The sequence below is a fragment of the Cavia porcellus genome, unplaced genomic scaffold (assembly GCF_034190915.1).
Source record: "Cavia porcellus strain 051 isolate PalLab524CR breed Dunkin Hartley unplaced genomic scaffold, mCavPor4.1 scaffold_9, whole genome shotgun sequence".
NCBI classification, from domain to species: Eukaryota; Metazoa; Chordata; class Mammalia; order Rodentia; family Caviidae; genus Cavia; species Cavia porcellus.
Genome location: NW_026947492.1, coordinates 66232424 through 66247298, shown reverse-complemented (window position 1 = coordinate 66247298; position 14875 = coordinate 66232424). Strand labels below are relative to the sequence as shown.

At 32.2% G+C, this 14875-nt stretch overlaps 1 pseudogene; it reads left to right on the top strand.

Moving 5' to 3' along the window:
* The first annotated feature begins 9197 nt into the window (after positions 1–9197).
* On the top strand, positions 9198–10120 carry LOC100723707 (olfactory receptor 52J3-like; annotated as a pseudogene).
* Positions 10121–14875: the final 4755 nt, after the last annotated feature.

The window sequence follows — 14875 nt, the reverse complement described above, 5'->3', positions numbered from 1 at the left end:
GGGGTCTTATCTGTCTGGCTCGGAAGGGCATGGGTAGATCTGAAGTAAGCAATTTTAACATTTATGGATGATTATCTCTTAAATTTTCCTCAGATTACCAATTTTTATAGATTGTAAATTAACAAACTTTACAGAATACTCTCATGTCTTAAAGCAGTTCATCTCCTCTCGTGTTAGTATTGAGTGTTAAGAGTCCTTTACTGGATATAAAATCTTGCCCATTGAACTCCTTCTGTTTAACTGTGGCAATGATTTCAAAACTTCATAACTCCGATTAGAAATGACATATTTCACCTTGAGCTACTTATTTCAGGGACTTTGCTTTTCTTTAAGAATACTATCACAAATTTAAATGAAAATGGGGAATGGTTTTGATAGATTTCTCCAATATAATTGACAGTTTGTTCTATGTTGTCATCATTGAGACACTAAACTTTTACAAGTGTGTAGTCTTTCTCTCCCATTTTAGCCTCCTTTTCTCTACATTTCATAAAAATCTGTAGGCACCATGTGCCCTCACTGTGCCATGCACGCCCTTTATGTAAAAGCATGAATTAACTGAAATCAATGCTTGTTTAAAGGAATGAAAATTTGGTTTATGAATTTAAATGCATGGAACTTTAATACTATGATTTGAAATTGTGTTTAATTATTCTGTCTCTCTGTGTGTGCATTATTATATTTAAGCAAACTTTAACACTGTGGTCTACTTTGTCCTCTACAATGATCTCTTTGTTGACTGAATTAGAAATTTCAACTTTGGGCACTGACACATTTTAAATGTAGATGATTCCTAGAGAGTTTTAAATTAAAAAATACATTTTCAATATTGGTCACTTAGGACTATCTTGGTATTCTTTCACATATTTGCACACGTCATATAATGACAGAACTCCACCCTTACTGTAGATCACTGGCAATTTTTAATTTATTTCTTATTTTCTGCAGTAAAAACCTTTGTGAATCAAAAATTATAATTAGATTACAAAAATGGTGCATAGAATTTTAAACAGTAGTATGCAGCATGTGGATAATATGATTTTTTAAAACACTGTAATTCAATGGCACAGTTACATTGTGTTCTAGTAGAGATCTTTTCAGGACTCATTAATAGATAAAATGGATTAATTATATTTTTAGTAAAAATCATAGAGAATTCACTAAATTCTCAGGATTAATTTCACAGATGATAGTATAAATAATATGGAAATATGCTTATTCTCAGGATTTCCTATGTTATTAAGAAAGATTATATTTTCTTTCTCTCTTGGAGATGAGATACATTTGATGAATTTTCTGGAAGCTATTTATTCTCAAACATATGCAGTAACATTATTTAAATTGTTTTCTTTCAGGAGGTATTGTATTTCTTTAATGCTCATCAAATGAAACAGTATTTAAATTTGTAATACAAAAACCAAAATTATTTTTTAAATTAAAAATTGTTTGTTTTTTAAATCGATTTTAAATCTCTGTATACTATATAATAAATCCTATCCTAGTAGCATTACAAACTGCATTACTGAAAGTAACTAAATTCCTAATATCTTGTCAAGGAACAGTTTCAACACACAGTATTTGCAACTGATTTGACCAGACACTAAGCAGCCATTTTTAAGTAATGATGTTCTTACTAAAGTTTTCCAGTCCAGTTTTCATGGTCTGATAATATTTTGTGCAGTAAACTCTTCATTGTCTCCAAGTATCACAAATCCATATGCTGCCATAAAAAGAAAAATAAGATTCAATGGCAAAAATATGCACAATATCTTTCCAAGGACAGTTTTCCCCCAACTGTAAACATCTATAAAGCCCTCAGAAAGAAATTTAGACTTTTAATCATAAATATTATGGTGGTCAGGTTTATAAAACAAACAAAAAAATTTGTACAACTGCCTTTAGTCACATGGTCAAATTGTGGTTTTAGAATTGAACTATTCACATTCACTCAGTAAAATAAATAGTTGTTAAAGATAAAAATGTAGTCATCCAATATAGTATGTCATAGTGAAATTGTAAGTCAAGTGTAGAAATTCGGTTATAATAACCTGAAAAGATATATAATGTTTTAGGACACACGTACATCCTCGTGTAAAAATATTGCACTGGGAGCAAGAGTGCATTGAAAGGGGAGAATGGCTCTCTTGTCTTGATAACCTGTTAAAGCTCAACTTTTGAAAACTTATAACACTGTCGGTAACAACTCAAAGCTCCTTTTCTTATTATGAGTAAAGCACATATGTCACGACCTCAGAAATGGAAGAATGAGCAGTATGATTTGACTTTTATGAAATACATGTTTTGCTATACATTGACTTTGAAATAGTTTCTTACTTTTGCTTATGTTACATGCTACATTAGGCAAGATAATGTGTTAATAAATCTTGAAGACACTGTATAACATTTCATAAGTATTTTAGGTTGTAGGTGTGTATTAGATGCATTCCAATTGCTAGGAGATACATAATTACATTTAGAGCTTTTCAAAAGTCATGTTATATTTTGAAGTTTTGGGAAGAAATATATGACTTTTTTGGTATAATGACAATTATTTCAATAAAGTGTACCAAAGTGTATACTGATATCTGCTGCCACTGAGTAACTTATTAAACAACATTTTGATTTGATATTAAACCGACACAAACTCCACCATGATTCCCAGTAACTATGGAGATTTTAGAGAAGTATTAAAGAAGTGTGAGAGTTTGGTGTCTATCAGATTTGCTAAATTATCAGAGTTGAAAGGATTTTGAAGAAGACAAAAATAAATTTCAGTTTTCATAAATATTATCTTTGTGAAATCACTGTATTATAACACTTTGAAATTTTGAAACCAACCACCCCAGAAATAATCCCTTCCAAGAAAAATCACAATATTAAATCATGTTTTTATGCAGGGAAAAGGTTTCTATGCATGCTTTTTGGGGAAGGCTTTATGAAAGATATTGCAGTAAAGCCGCATAGAAGGATTGACTGGTTCTCAATAAAAACTAAATTCATTTACTAGGCTATTAAAATAATGTAACCATGGAATTTGAGGGCAAGTGAAAGGAATAATATTGGTTTTATTTTTCAAGCTTTGAGATATAGGCTTAACCATTTTATATTTTTTATTTTATGGTAAAAATGTAAAAAAAAACTCATATCACAAGAATAGAATATTAATAGTTAATTCCTTGTTTATTATCCTTAAAATACTTACTCAGAGTATGAGATATAGGCATAAAATATTCTCCAAATGATATTAGCACAAACTTTTCTTATCAGTGAACTAAGAAATACTATAACTAATTTGCAGTGTTTCCTTTTGCCTTCCTCCTTTTCCCTTCTCCCAATCCCAGCTTCTTCTTTTGAAAAATTTTTCCAATGTCACAATATTTATTATAGGTGTTAGAGCTTATTTATTCTTTCAGTTTTTTGTACCAGAGGAAAAAATACAATTTCAAGAAGTTCATTGATGAGATTCTGCCAACAGCTGCTGACTTTTGCCAGTCTGATTACGCTCTCATTGCCAGATTATGCTAAAGTTCATTTGGATCAGTTCTGAAGAACGTGACCTTTCTTATGGACCCATTGTCTTGTCTGTGTATATTTCTGCCCTTGGCCTCCTTATGACACACAGACACTAAATTCAAATAGATGGAGTATTACACCTTCTGAAGTATGAAGTTTTTCATAGTTGCTACTTGGAAATATTTTCTATTGTCTTATTAAATTGCTGAGAATTTTATTTATGCTCACTGCATCATCACCATCTCATAAGTGGATGAATACTATATTCACAAGTATTTTCTCGAAAAAACCTTGTTAGTTAACCATTCCCAGCAGAGTGCCTGAGAACAAAAGAGAATTGCATCTTATGCAGTGAAGTACTAGGAGCCATTGTGCTGCAGAAATTAGGTCAGACTCAAACGTCCATGTAGTCCATTATGGAGGCACGGCTGAAGTATCAATTGCTACCTAAGGTATAGTCTTCCCTGAAAATCTGTAGTGAAAAGGGCACTCAGGAAATTTATTGGCAGACCTGTGTAAGTCTTTATCTTCATCACATCTACTAAGACTGAAGAGAGGTTAAGCTTAATTGCTTTAGGTTGATTGGCTGAGCAGCTGCCGAGGGGACAATTGCAGCACACATCTGAGTGTTTCTGGGTGGGTCATGGGAGAGTGACCTTGGGTGCCAATATCTGATCCCCATCCACTGTTCCCCTGCTGTCCCTAACATGAAGGAAACAGCTTTCCTCTGCCAAATCTGTCTTCCATGATATTCCTGCTTTGGAGCCAGGCTAGTTCATACTGAAGGCCATGAAACCATGAGCCACACTAAGTCACTTTGTCTTTAAACTGTGGATGTCAGGTATCACATCCTTGTGATAAAAAGCCAACAGGAATTTCACTGAAAAGGGAAATAAATATCATTAACATCTCCAGGTTTGCTAAAGTGATGTATAGATTCAATGCAATCCAGAACAAACTTCTAATGGCCGTTTTTGTAGAAATGGTGAAAATAAAGCTAAAAGGCATACAAAACTATGAATGAACCCTAGGAACTAAAGCAAACTAGAAAGTCACAATGCTCTAGGTGTCACACTTGCAGATTTCAATTGCTATAAAATTGCAGTAATCAAAATAGTTTGGCACAGCCAACTTCACCAATATTAGCTGAGGCAGAAAGATCTCAAGTTTGAGCTTCATCTGTTTAATATCTCAAAATTTTAAAACTTAAAAAAGTAAAAGAAACAAAAAGAAGGTCTAATGGGTAGTTCTTTGTGAAGTTTCTGATTTTAATTATTTGTACCAAGAAAAAAAATTTGTAAAAATCAATACCTGGGCCCCTCTTACACAGTAGAATCCCAGAAATAATTAACTAAGTTTGTGAAGACAGCAAAAAAAACACACCGTGGAAAATCCACAATCATTTCAATAAATTTGTTAGGAAACTTGTATATCCATAAGTATCATCATGAAATTGGACTCCATGTTACTACTCGTAAAAGATAATTACCTCAAAATGTATTAAAACCTCACATAAGGCTTAAAAACATGAATGGAACTTGTAGAAAATCAGACAATAATCTTCTTTGAAACTGATCTTGGAAATAATTTCTTGAACTAGAGGAGAAAAGCACAGTAACAAAACTATAAATGAAGAAATGAGCTGCAATAAATCAAAAAGCTTTTGCATAGCATTCAACAAAACAAAAATTTATCTAAATGGAAAAATACTTCTGATCAAAGGTTAATATCCAAGTATGTAATGATTTCATTTCACTTAATAGAAAATAAACACATTTAAAGAATGAATTTCTTTAACATGCTGCAATGTATTTGGATAAACTTGAATATACTATGAACAAAATGATCCAGACAGAAAAAGATAAATAGTGCACGATTCCATTTGTTTGAAAATCTGAAGAAGACACATTATGCAGGCAAAAAATAGAGTCACAAGGAGTTAGGAGAAGAGGGAAATCACAATTATTTTGTAGAGCTTCTGGGTGGAGCTTCTTTTGGGTTAAGGGAAAGCCTTGGAAATGATGATGATTGCATAACTTTGTTAAATTCATTGAACATTAAACTTAGCGCTCTGAATTTCATATTTAGGTTTTATTTGTGTAAAATACATAGAAATTTGCTATATGCAATTTTCAGCACATAGAAATATTGCATCAGGTTATCCCATTAATATATGCATTATATTTATCAGTAAAAATAAAGAAGTGCAGCTAGTTTTTCTTGTGAAGCATAAAAAATACATTTCCAACAAATTTTCCTGTCTTCTAGGGATACGTATTGTTTAATTGCATCAGAAAGCTTTATATGCTTCAAGTTATTGACAGCAGCACCACGTAAATATGATTTAACGATTTCACTTTGAGAGAGTACTGTGGGTGTCCATCATTCTAAACAGTGTCTCTCTGAGGGAGTACAGTGGATGTCCATCTTTTTAAATCCCAATTAATTTCCCTTGCTATTGTCTTGAGGCATCTACTTGGAAAGGTTCTAGGTATACATTCTTACATTCAACCCCACAACACTTATAATGAGTTTACTTAAAATTCTAGTGATTCACTTTTTTCATTTTCATTTTTATTAATGCATATTTGTAATGCACAATGAAGCCATTCATCATTGAGTGTTCATCCACATTGTGGCACACCTTTTTCTTTTCCCTTCCATTTTTCCGACCCTTCTTCCCTAATCACTTCATCTCTTCCCATTTGTAAAACATCTATCTCCCTATTTGCTATTATTTGTACTTTAATTTAATTGCCTTCCAACTTTTTTCAGTATTTTCGAATTTGATATATTGGTATTTTGCTACATATTTTACTACATATTTGTATTAATGATATTGACCCAGACTTATTCTTTTTTCTTTTTCTAAATATATAAATGTATGTGTATAGATGTATAAATACACATGTCTATTGTCTACTTTCTATAATGAAATACTATCACTTTATTTTCATTTTCAATCATAATATTGGCATATTTATCACTTTACATTTTTGGTATTAACATATTTTCTTTCTTCACAAATGGAAATCATGTTATTTTTATTGGATTTTTAAATTTCATTATTATTACCAGAAGGCCACTATGATAAGCACTTCACAAAAGAGATGTTTTATTCTACTTGGTACTTGTGATAATTTAGTAAATTATGAGTTAGCATAAAACAAACCTAAGGAAGGGAGACATGCATACTGATAATAACTATCCTAAATTTGAATTATTATAATATCTCAGAAAAGTAAAATATAAAATATACCTATAAAGAGATTTGTTTACATTATCTGAGTGTATTTTGTTATTGTTATTATTATAACAATATTATCGTTTTGGCATGGAGGACTGAACCCAGGCCCTTCACGCTGACTGTGTCCCCAGCACTCTTTATTTGTTATTTTAAGAGAATGTCTTGCTACACTTCCCAGCAAGGACTAGAACTTGTAGTTTTCTTGCTTCATTCACCCAGTGTGCCAGCACAGTCAATATGGTTTTCTATTTCTGAATTTTAGTTGACATGTGTCTCCAGAGGACAGTGGAAGGCAGCAGGTGTTTACCTCAATGTCAGTCCCTCGCTACATGGTTCTGAAATGGAAGCTTTCTCCAGAGACTCTGAGATGTTATGGCTGGGCCAAACAATGCATCTGCACTACCTTCAATGTCAGACAATCCCCAAGGGCTCTGAGTTCTGTCCTCACATCATAAAACTCCTTTCTTTCAGAGGCGGGTAAGCGGTTTTCTCTGACCCTGTTGGAAGAGAGGTTTCCCATTAAATGTGTGGGGCAATGGATGCTGAACAGAGACTCCTGTCTAACAAAGTAACAGGCCACACGGAATTTATTAGGTGATATTATGTATTTCACTACTACAGAAAGATATCCTTACAGAAAGTTTTTTATTGTGTTAGGCTGTCACTCTTCAGTTCTGAAAATACTAACTTGTAGGAGGAAATTAAAGCTGTTGTATAAGCAATTATCTCTATTTTCAGAAAAAAGTTGTGTATGAAAGTGTATAGTTTTCAATAAAAATAACAGCGGGTAAGGCTATCAGAAGATTAAAATAAGTGCAGACCTATGAAGCTAATTACAAAGTAAGAGAGAGGGGTAAAATTGGAGATTAGAGATGGGCTTCTGCGTAAGGACATGGAGAGTTTATTGGCTGGGCCAATCTCTTTTAAAACGTCTATTATAAGTAATGGTCCTATAAACCTATGCTCTAATGCATGTATTCCTATAATATGGTTATTTTGAAGCTTTTGCTGAAGATATCTCAGAGGGTGAGAGCAGGATAGGATGGAATTTTTACTTTTAGACTTTTTAAGGAATCCTTATATGATTTCCATAATGTTTTTCCTAGATAATATTCCCGGCAGCAGTGTAGTGTAGCCCCTTTTACTATATTCTTGACAGCATGTGTTATTTTTAAATTTTTGGATGATAGTGATAGACATTATAGTAACCATAGATATCCTCATTGTTTGGGTATGAAATTTTTTTCATAAAATAAATAGAAAAATAGAGCTATATTAATTAAATGCTTTTCAAATTAGGATTTTGATTCAGTTCTGTAAGACTCTTCATCCTTCTCATTTCTCTCTAGTTCCTTTCTTTTTTCACTTTTTCTTTCATCCATCTTTATCTTCTTACAGTTCTCTCTCACTGTTTTGTGGCTAGGTCTTCTTTCTCTACTTGTTGCAAAACTAGAAGGTGAGAAGGTAAGAAAGAAAGGAAAAAAGAAGAAAACTAGAAAGAAATCTAAAAGGAAGGAAAGTAGAGAGGGAGAAGAGTAAATGTAAAAAAAAATCAAAAGCTTAAATGATATGAACTTAGAGCAAACATTTCTTCAGCCCAATCTAGTGCTGACCGCCAATATTGCTTATGTTTCTCTCAGATCCCATCCTTTCAAGAAACCTTGTTTCCCCATGCAGAGAACAATTATTGAATGTCCTGGAATTTTTCTCGGAATTGGATAGCTATAACAGACTTCAATATTAATAAATTTCAATGTAATGTGTATCGAGCATCTGTTTTCTACTGGTGGGGTTTTCTATGTGTGATGTTTCATAATGTTTGTGACTGTTTTCATTTCTGAGATATAACATAGTATGTCTACAATGGTACAAAGTTAAAGTTAAAAAGAGAAAGAAATGATCAATAAAGCACAGGACAGCTTTTTGTGACTGAAATTACAAAGATTTATTAAAATACTTAAGTTAAATACTGAACTTTAACAAATTGCTGCATTTTTTATTATTCTGTATTTCTAGAAAAAAAAAAACAATGCCTCTTTACATTGTTAAGTTCTTTGTGTAGTATGAGTATCTACATGTTGGTGATTTTTATAGGTACTTCAAGAAAGAATGGATTTGTCTCTGGAGAGGACTAGAGATTGTAGTTAGAAACAAACTTCAGGCTAGTAAAAGTTAGATCTTGATATTGAACAAAGCCTGAGCCACAGAAAATCTTATTACCAAAACCTAATGTGAAATTAGTTTTCTTTCAACTTGAAAAATGCTCAATCATTGCCCATAACTGCCTATATTTAATAGTCTTGAATCTTAACATGGGTGTTTAGGTAACAAAATTACACACAGAAGATAAGTTTAACAGAGAAGTTTTGACTTAGGCATTTCTAAGTCTTCATTTTCCTTCGAGAGCTGGTCAGCTACTTCTCTTCTCATCAGTGTCATGATGGTCCTCACCAACACTACCACTTTCCACCCAGACACCTTTTTACTTGTGGGCATTCCTGGGCTGGAGGCTTCCCATGGATTCCCTGCATTTTTGCTCTGTTTGCCTAATGGCTCTGCTGGAAAATGCTACAATTCTCCTGGTCATCTGGTCTGACCCTGTGCTGAGGGAGCCTATGTTCAGCTTTCTCTCCATCTTATCAGCTATAGATCTAGCACTTTCCACATCCTCAGTGCCTCGAATGTTAGGTATCTTCTGGTTTGATGCACATGAAATCAGTTTTGGAACCTGTGTTGCTCAGATGTTTCTGATGCACACCTTCACAGGAATGGAGTCTACAGTCCTGTTGGCCATGGCCTTTGAGCACTATGTGGCCATCTGTGTGCCACTGCATTATACAACCATTCTGACACCCAAGGTTTTGGCAGGGATTGGTGCGGGTATTGTAATGCACCCATTCCTGCTCATGTTACCAATTGTGTGCTTAACTCATCGTCTGCCTTTCTGTGATGCTCGGGGTATTGCCCACTCCTACTGTGAGCATATGGGCATTGCCAAATTAGCCTGTGCCAGCATTCGCATGAATGCTATATATGGTCTATTTGTAGCCTCCTTTCTCCTTGTGGATGTGGCCCTGGTTGGAATCTCCTATGCTTACGTTCTCCATGCAGTGTTCCACCTCCTATCTCGAGATTCTTGTCATAACGCTCTGAGCACATGTTGGGGTCATGTGCATTTTCTATACACTGTCAATTTTCTCCTTCCTCACCCACCAATTTGGCAAAAAAGTCCCCCATTCTGTCCATATTCTTGTTTCCAGTCCCTAAGTGGTCATCCCACTTGCCCTCAACCCTATCATCTATGGAGTGAGAACCAAGCAGATTTGTAACTTTGTGGTCCGTGCTTTAGTGTCAAAGTAAGGGTCTTGTTTCCCTCCCTATGGAGGGCTTAACATAGCTGAAGTAGTCAGTTTTAATTTTTTCTAGATAACTAACTTTTAAACTTTTCTGAGATCACAAACTTTGTGAATCCCAAATTAACAAATGTTGCAGAACACTCTCATGTCTTAAATGTTTTTTGTCTCCTCTTATACTTGTTTTGAATGTTGTGGTCCATTACAGGAGTGAAATCATCCCTCCGGTAGCCCTTTCAATTTCTATGAAGGAGATGATGTGAACACATCATGCCTCATTAATTGCAAACAGACAGATATACACAACCACAATTTGTGGCTGATATTGGACTTTGAATAAATTTTTGTTACAAAGTAAATTTTTAAATTTTTCACAGAAATTTTTCGTCTTAACTTTCTTATATTTTGTATAAAGAAGAATTCCCCTGAAAACTTCCCTAAAAATCTTGGACCAAAGGCTAATTTTTGAGTACTGTTTATCAATCTGCTATTGGCTATTGCAAAAAGTGATGTACATAAGAAAAATGATTAATTTCAAGACAAAGAGTGATTGATCAGTAGGCGAACAGCTAGTTTTTTACTATGTTCATCACATGATGGTATAAAATGACTTATAATTTTGTGTCATGATTAAGTCCAATAGTAAGTTTATCTTCAGCATTCAGTAATGTAGAAAATGCATTTTCTTTTGAGCAATGATCATGAAATTTGAGACTTCAGTAAAAAATTTCTGGAAAGTACTTAAGAAGTATCTAACTATGTTTATTTGAAGATTTTTTTTTCTGTTGTTTACAGTAGTGCTAATTTCTCCTAATTGCATGGTAAGTTTAATGACTTCTTGCTATTCTTTGTCAAAATTGCATCTAACTTAATTTAAACTGTATTGCTATTAAGCAGGATGCTATATCTCATGTTAGGTACACTGTATATTTTCTAATATTTCAGAAACATCAAATAAAAAAGAAATTTTTTATTTAGTTTATTTAGTATATTTATTTAGTTTTATTAAATTTATCTTAAATATTTCTCTAATATTTAACACCCCACACCTAATATCACCTGGGGTTACCAATAGCATTACTCGAAGAAACTAAATTTGCAGTACCTTATCTGTAGAGAAAAAGTTTGTATGATTTTTCCTTCATATGGAAAATCAAGGACTCAATTACATTGATCTTTAAAGATTTTCCCTACTAAAACTATCCAGTCTTACTATCATTGTGTACCAATGTCTTTTATATTCAACCTATTCATTTTCTTTAAGCATTCTTTGTGTTTCCCTAGCTAAATTACAAAGATAAGTAAATTGCACGGACAGAAATAATAGAAATACTTTTCCATATCCAGTTTTCCCAGGTAATAATATTTATAAAATTCCCACAAGGATATTTATAATTCTAATAATTAAAATTAATATTGATTTGTGAAGGACACATTTCTAACCAGCAAAATAGTTAATGATTGAAAAACAACAGTGAAATTCACAGGATCAGTTTGTTTAAAATAAATTGTCCAGGGCTGGGGGTTTAGCTCAGTGGTGTAAGCACTAGCCTGGGAAATGCGAGGTTGTGAGTTCAGTTCCCAATACCAAAACAAAACAAAAACAAAAACAAACAGACAAACTGTTCAGTGAAATAAAATAAATTATTGTACATTGTATAACATAAGAGCACAATACACTCCCAAAGTAAGTAGAAAATGTTGTTGTTCTTATTCAAGGAAATACTATGTAATGTTTCTGAAAACATACCTCGTGTAAAATATTATTAATTGAAGGTATCAAGGAAACCAATGATTTCTTGTCCTCATATCTCTTAAAAAATTTAAAACACTAATAACACCTGAAAAGTTAAAGCTCCATTATTGACAACTCAAAGCTTCTGCCTTTCTTTTAGTGTAAGATCTATGTTGACTTATAGGCAGACAGGATTAGATTTGTAAGTGTAAAAAAATATGAGCAGCAGAATCTGAAGCAATTTTTCTTTTTATTAGAAATATTTATTTTGTTATAACTTGAAATTGAATTTTACTTTTACTTATATACTACAAAGATAGATGAGACAATATTTCAATGATTTTAGCAGAGCAATTCAGACAGTTTATAAATTACTACTATTAAATGTATATTCCATTCATTTTATTTTCTTTAAATCTTTTATAACTGCTAAGAATTGTTACATTTATTACTTTTTATGAGTCACATTGCATTTTGAGCAGAAATATATGGCATAATTTTGATACAATGAGAATTATTATAAATTCTACCAATTGGCCCAAATATATCATCTGAAAATTCTTTGGATGAAAGAATAGATTTCCACAGAAGTTACATGCATTACATGTAATTATGAAGAACTTAAACACAGTATTAAAAATGAACATTAAATATTTGTGAAATTGGTTCTGTTACAAGACTTTAATTGATTTTGTAAAATATAGAAATAAACTGTTTTACTTAAACACTGTCATTGTGAAATCACTGAATTTTAACATTTGGAAGTAGTTGCTATGATCTATTCTACAAATCATTCATAAGTCAATGCACATCACAAACTTAATGTGTTTGTTCATAGGGGTAAGTTATCATTTTGCATCATATTGTCCTGTTTTTTATACATACTCACAAGCACATGCATGCACTAACTTAACATTTAAAATATGTTAAAACCTCTAGTAAGTACAAAGTTTTTGATAACTGATACTTAGAAACATTTTTGTAATTATTGTCACTCTTCTGAGTACTTTCCTCACACTCACTATATCATTACCTTCATAAGTAGTTGAAAATTGTATTGACTGGTATTTCTGGAGTAAGCCTTTTAACCACTTGCCACAGAGTGGCTTAAAACTAAGGCAGCTTCATTCTTGTACAGTACAGTGCCAGAAACAGTTTTGATGTGGAAAATAAGGTTCAGATGTCCATATGTTCATTTCTGTAGTTCTAGCTGAACAAGTAATAGTCACCTGTGGCATAGTCTCCATGTGAAAAATCACAGAAAGAAGGGTGCTAAGGTAGATCTTGATATCTGGCTTACATAAAGTTTCTAGTTTCATCACAGCTCAAATGAATGAATTCCACTTCATTGATAAATGGAATTCACATTGTAAAGATGTCTGTATTGCACCAAATAACCTAAAAATTTAATACAATCTCAATTAAACTTCTAATAGCAAATGTCAAAGAAACAGAAGTGACATGTAGCTAACAAGATTCTTAAGTATTTTAAAAGACCAACAACAGCAAACTGGAAGAATCATACCTCCTGATTTCAAACTATATTACATGGTTATAGTGATAAGATAATATGATACTGGAAAAATAAAGAAATCTGAATCATTTTAACAGAATAGCAATCCCAGAAGCTGTCAAATAAGTTTTCACAAAGTCACAAAGTCATCAAAGACACTAAAGATAAAGAACAGCCACAATAATAGAAGCATAGATAAATAAAATCATATCAAACTAAAAATCTTCAGAAATTTGACAATCAACATAGTGGAAATTCTGAGAATTGGAGCAATATATGATAAAAGGTTAGTCTCTGAAGTATGTAAGAAATTCACACAACTCAGTAGGAAATAAGACGATTTAAATTGTAAATCTTGATCTGTTACAACATAGAAAAACTTGAACTTTCAGGTTAATGAACTAAACCACACCTTAAAGGATAAGAATTCCATGGTTCCACTTTTAACTAATAACTGAGATAACCAAATAATTGTGAGAGAAAATAGAAATAGAGAAGTTTAGAAAAGGTGAAAATAGTGAATTATATTTTTATGCTTACTGTTTCTGTTTCAAGTAATGAAAAATGCATTCACCGAATTTTACAGTTAAAATGACAAAAGTGACATATGTTTTATGTATGCTTAGAATAATATTATTTTTGAAAAATTGAGGAACATAACAAAAATCAATATTTAATTCTTTAACAATGAATAAACAAATATAATGAAAGTAATTTCATTTAAAATAGCACTAAACTTTCGTAGTATAAATATCAATAAGAGCAGATATTTTAAACCAAAACTTCCAAAAAAAAAACTATAGTAATTTAATATAATGACCATTATTAAATATATTTAAAAGATCTACAAAACGTGGAAAACATCCATAGTTATGGAAGAGAATTATGATTAAGATGGCAATGTATTCCATGTTGATACACAATTTCAACACATTCCTACTGAAATTTTAATGCTACTGTGTTGCAAAAATATGCAATCACAATTATTGTGGCAATGCAAATGGTACATAACCAAACTAACATTCTGGAAACCATAAAAACAAGATTGAAAGACTCATCTCCATTTTAAAGCTTACTAATCAATGATATATTGTGATGCTGGAATAAGGACAGTTATACAGCTCACTGGAAACTAATTGAAAGTTCAGGGTGTCAGGAGCTCTCAGCATGCAAAGAAATTTAGGTGGAAAAAGACCTTTTTAAAGAAATGACAGTAACCTAAGTAGACATCCATTCTCGGAGAATAAGAATAGCAATATTAACTGTCACCATGGACACAAAAACAAACAATAAACTCAAACTGGAGCACATTATATACTTAAATGTGCCACTCAGTAGGAGTAAATCTGTGTGATGCTGTAGTAGATGAAGATGATAGATATAATAGAGCATAAAGAATGCTATAAAATACTGAAAATGAGATACATGTAAGTGTAAACTTTTGGAAATTATTCACCATCCTTGCATGATGACACACAAAAAATTAGATATTTGAAAATTATTTGTCAATATAA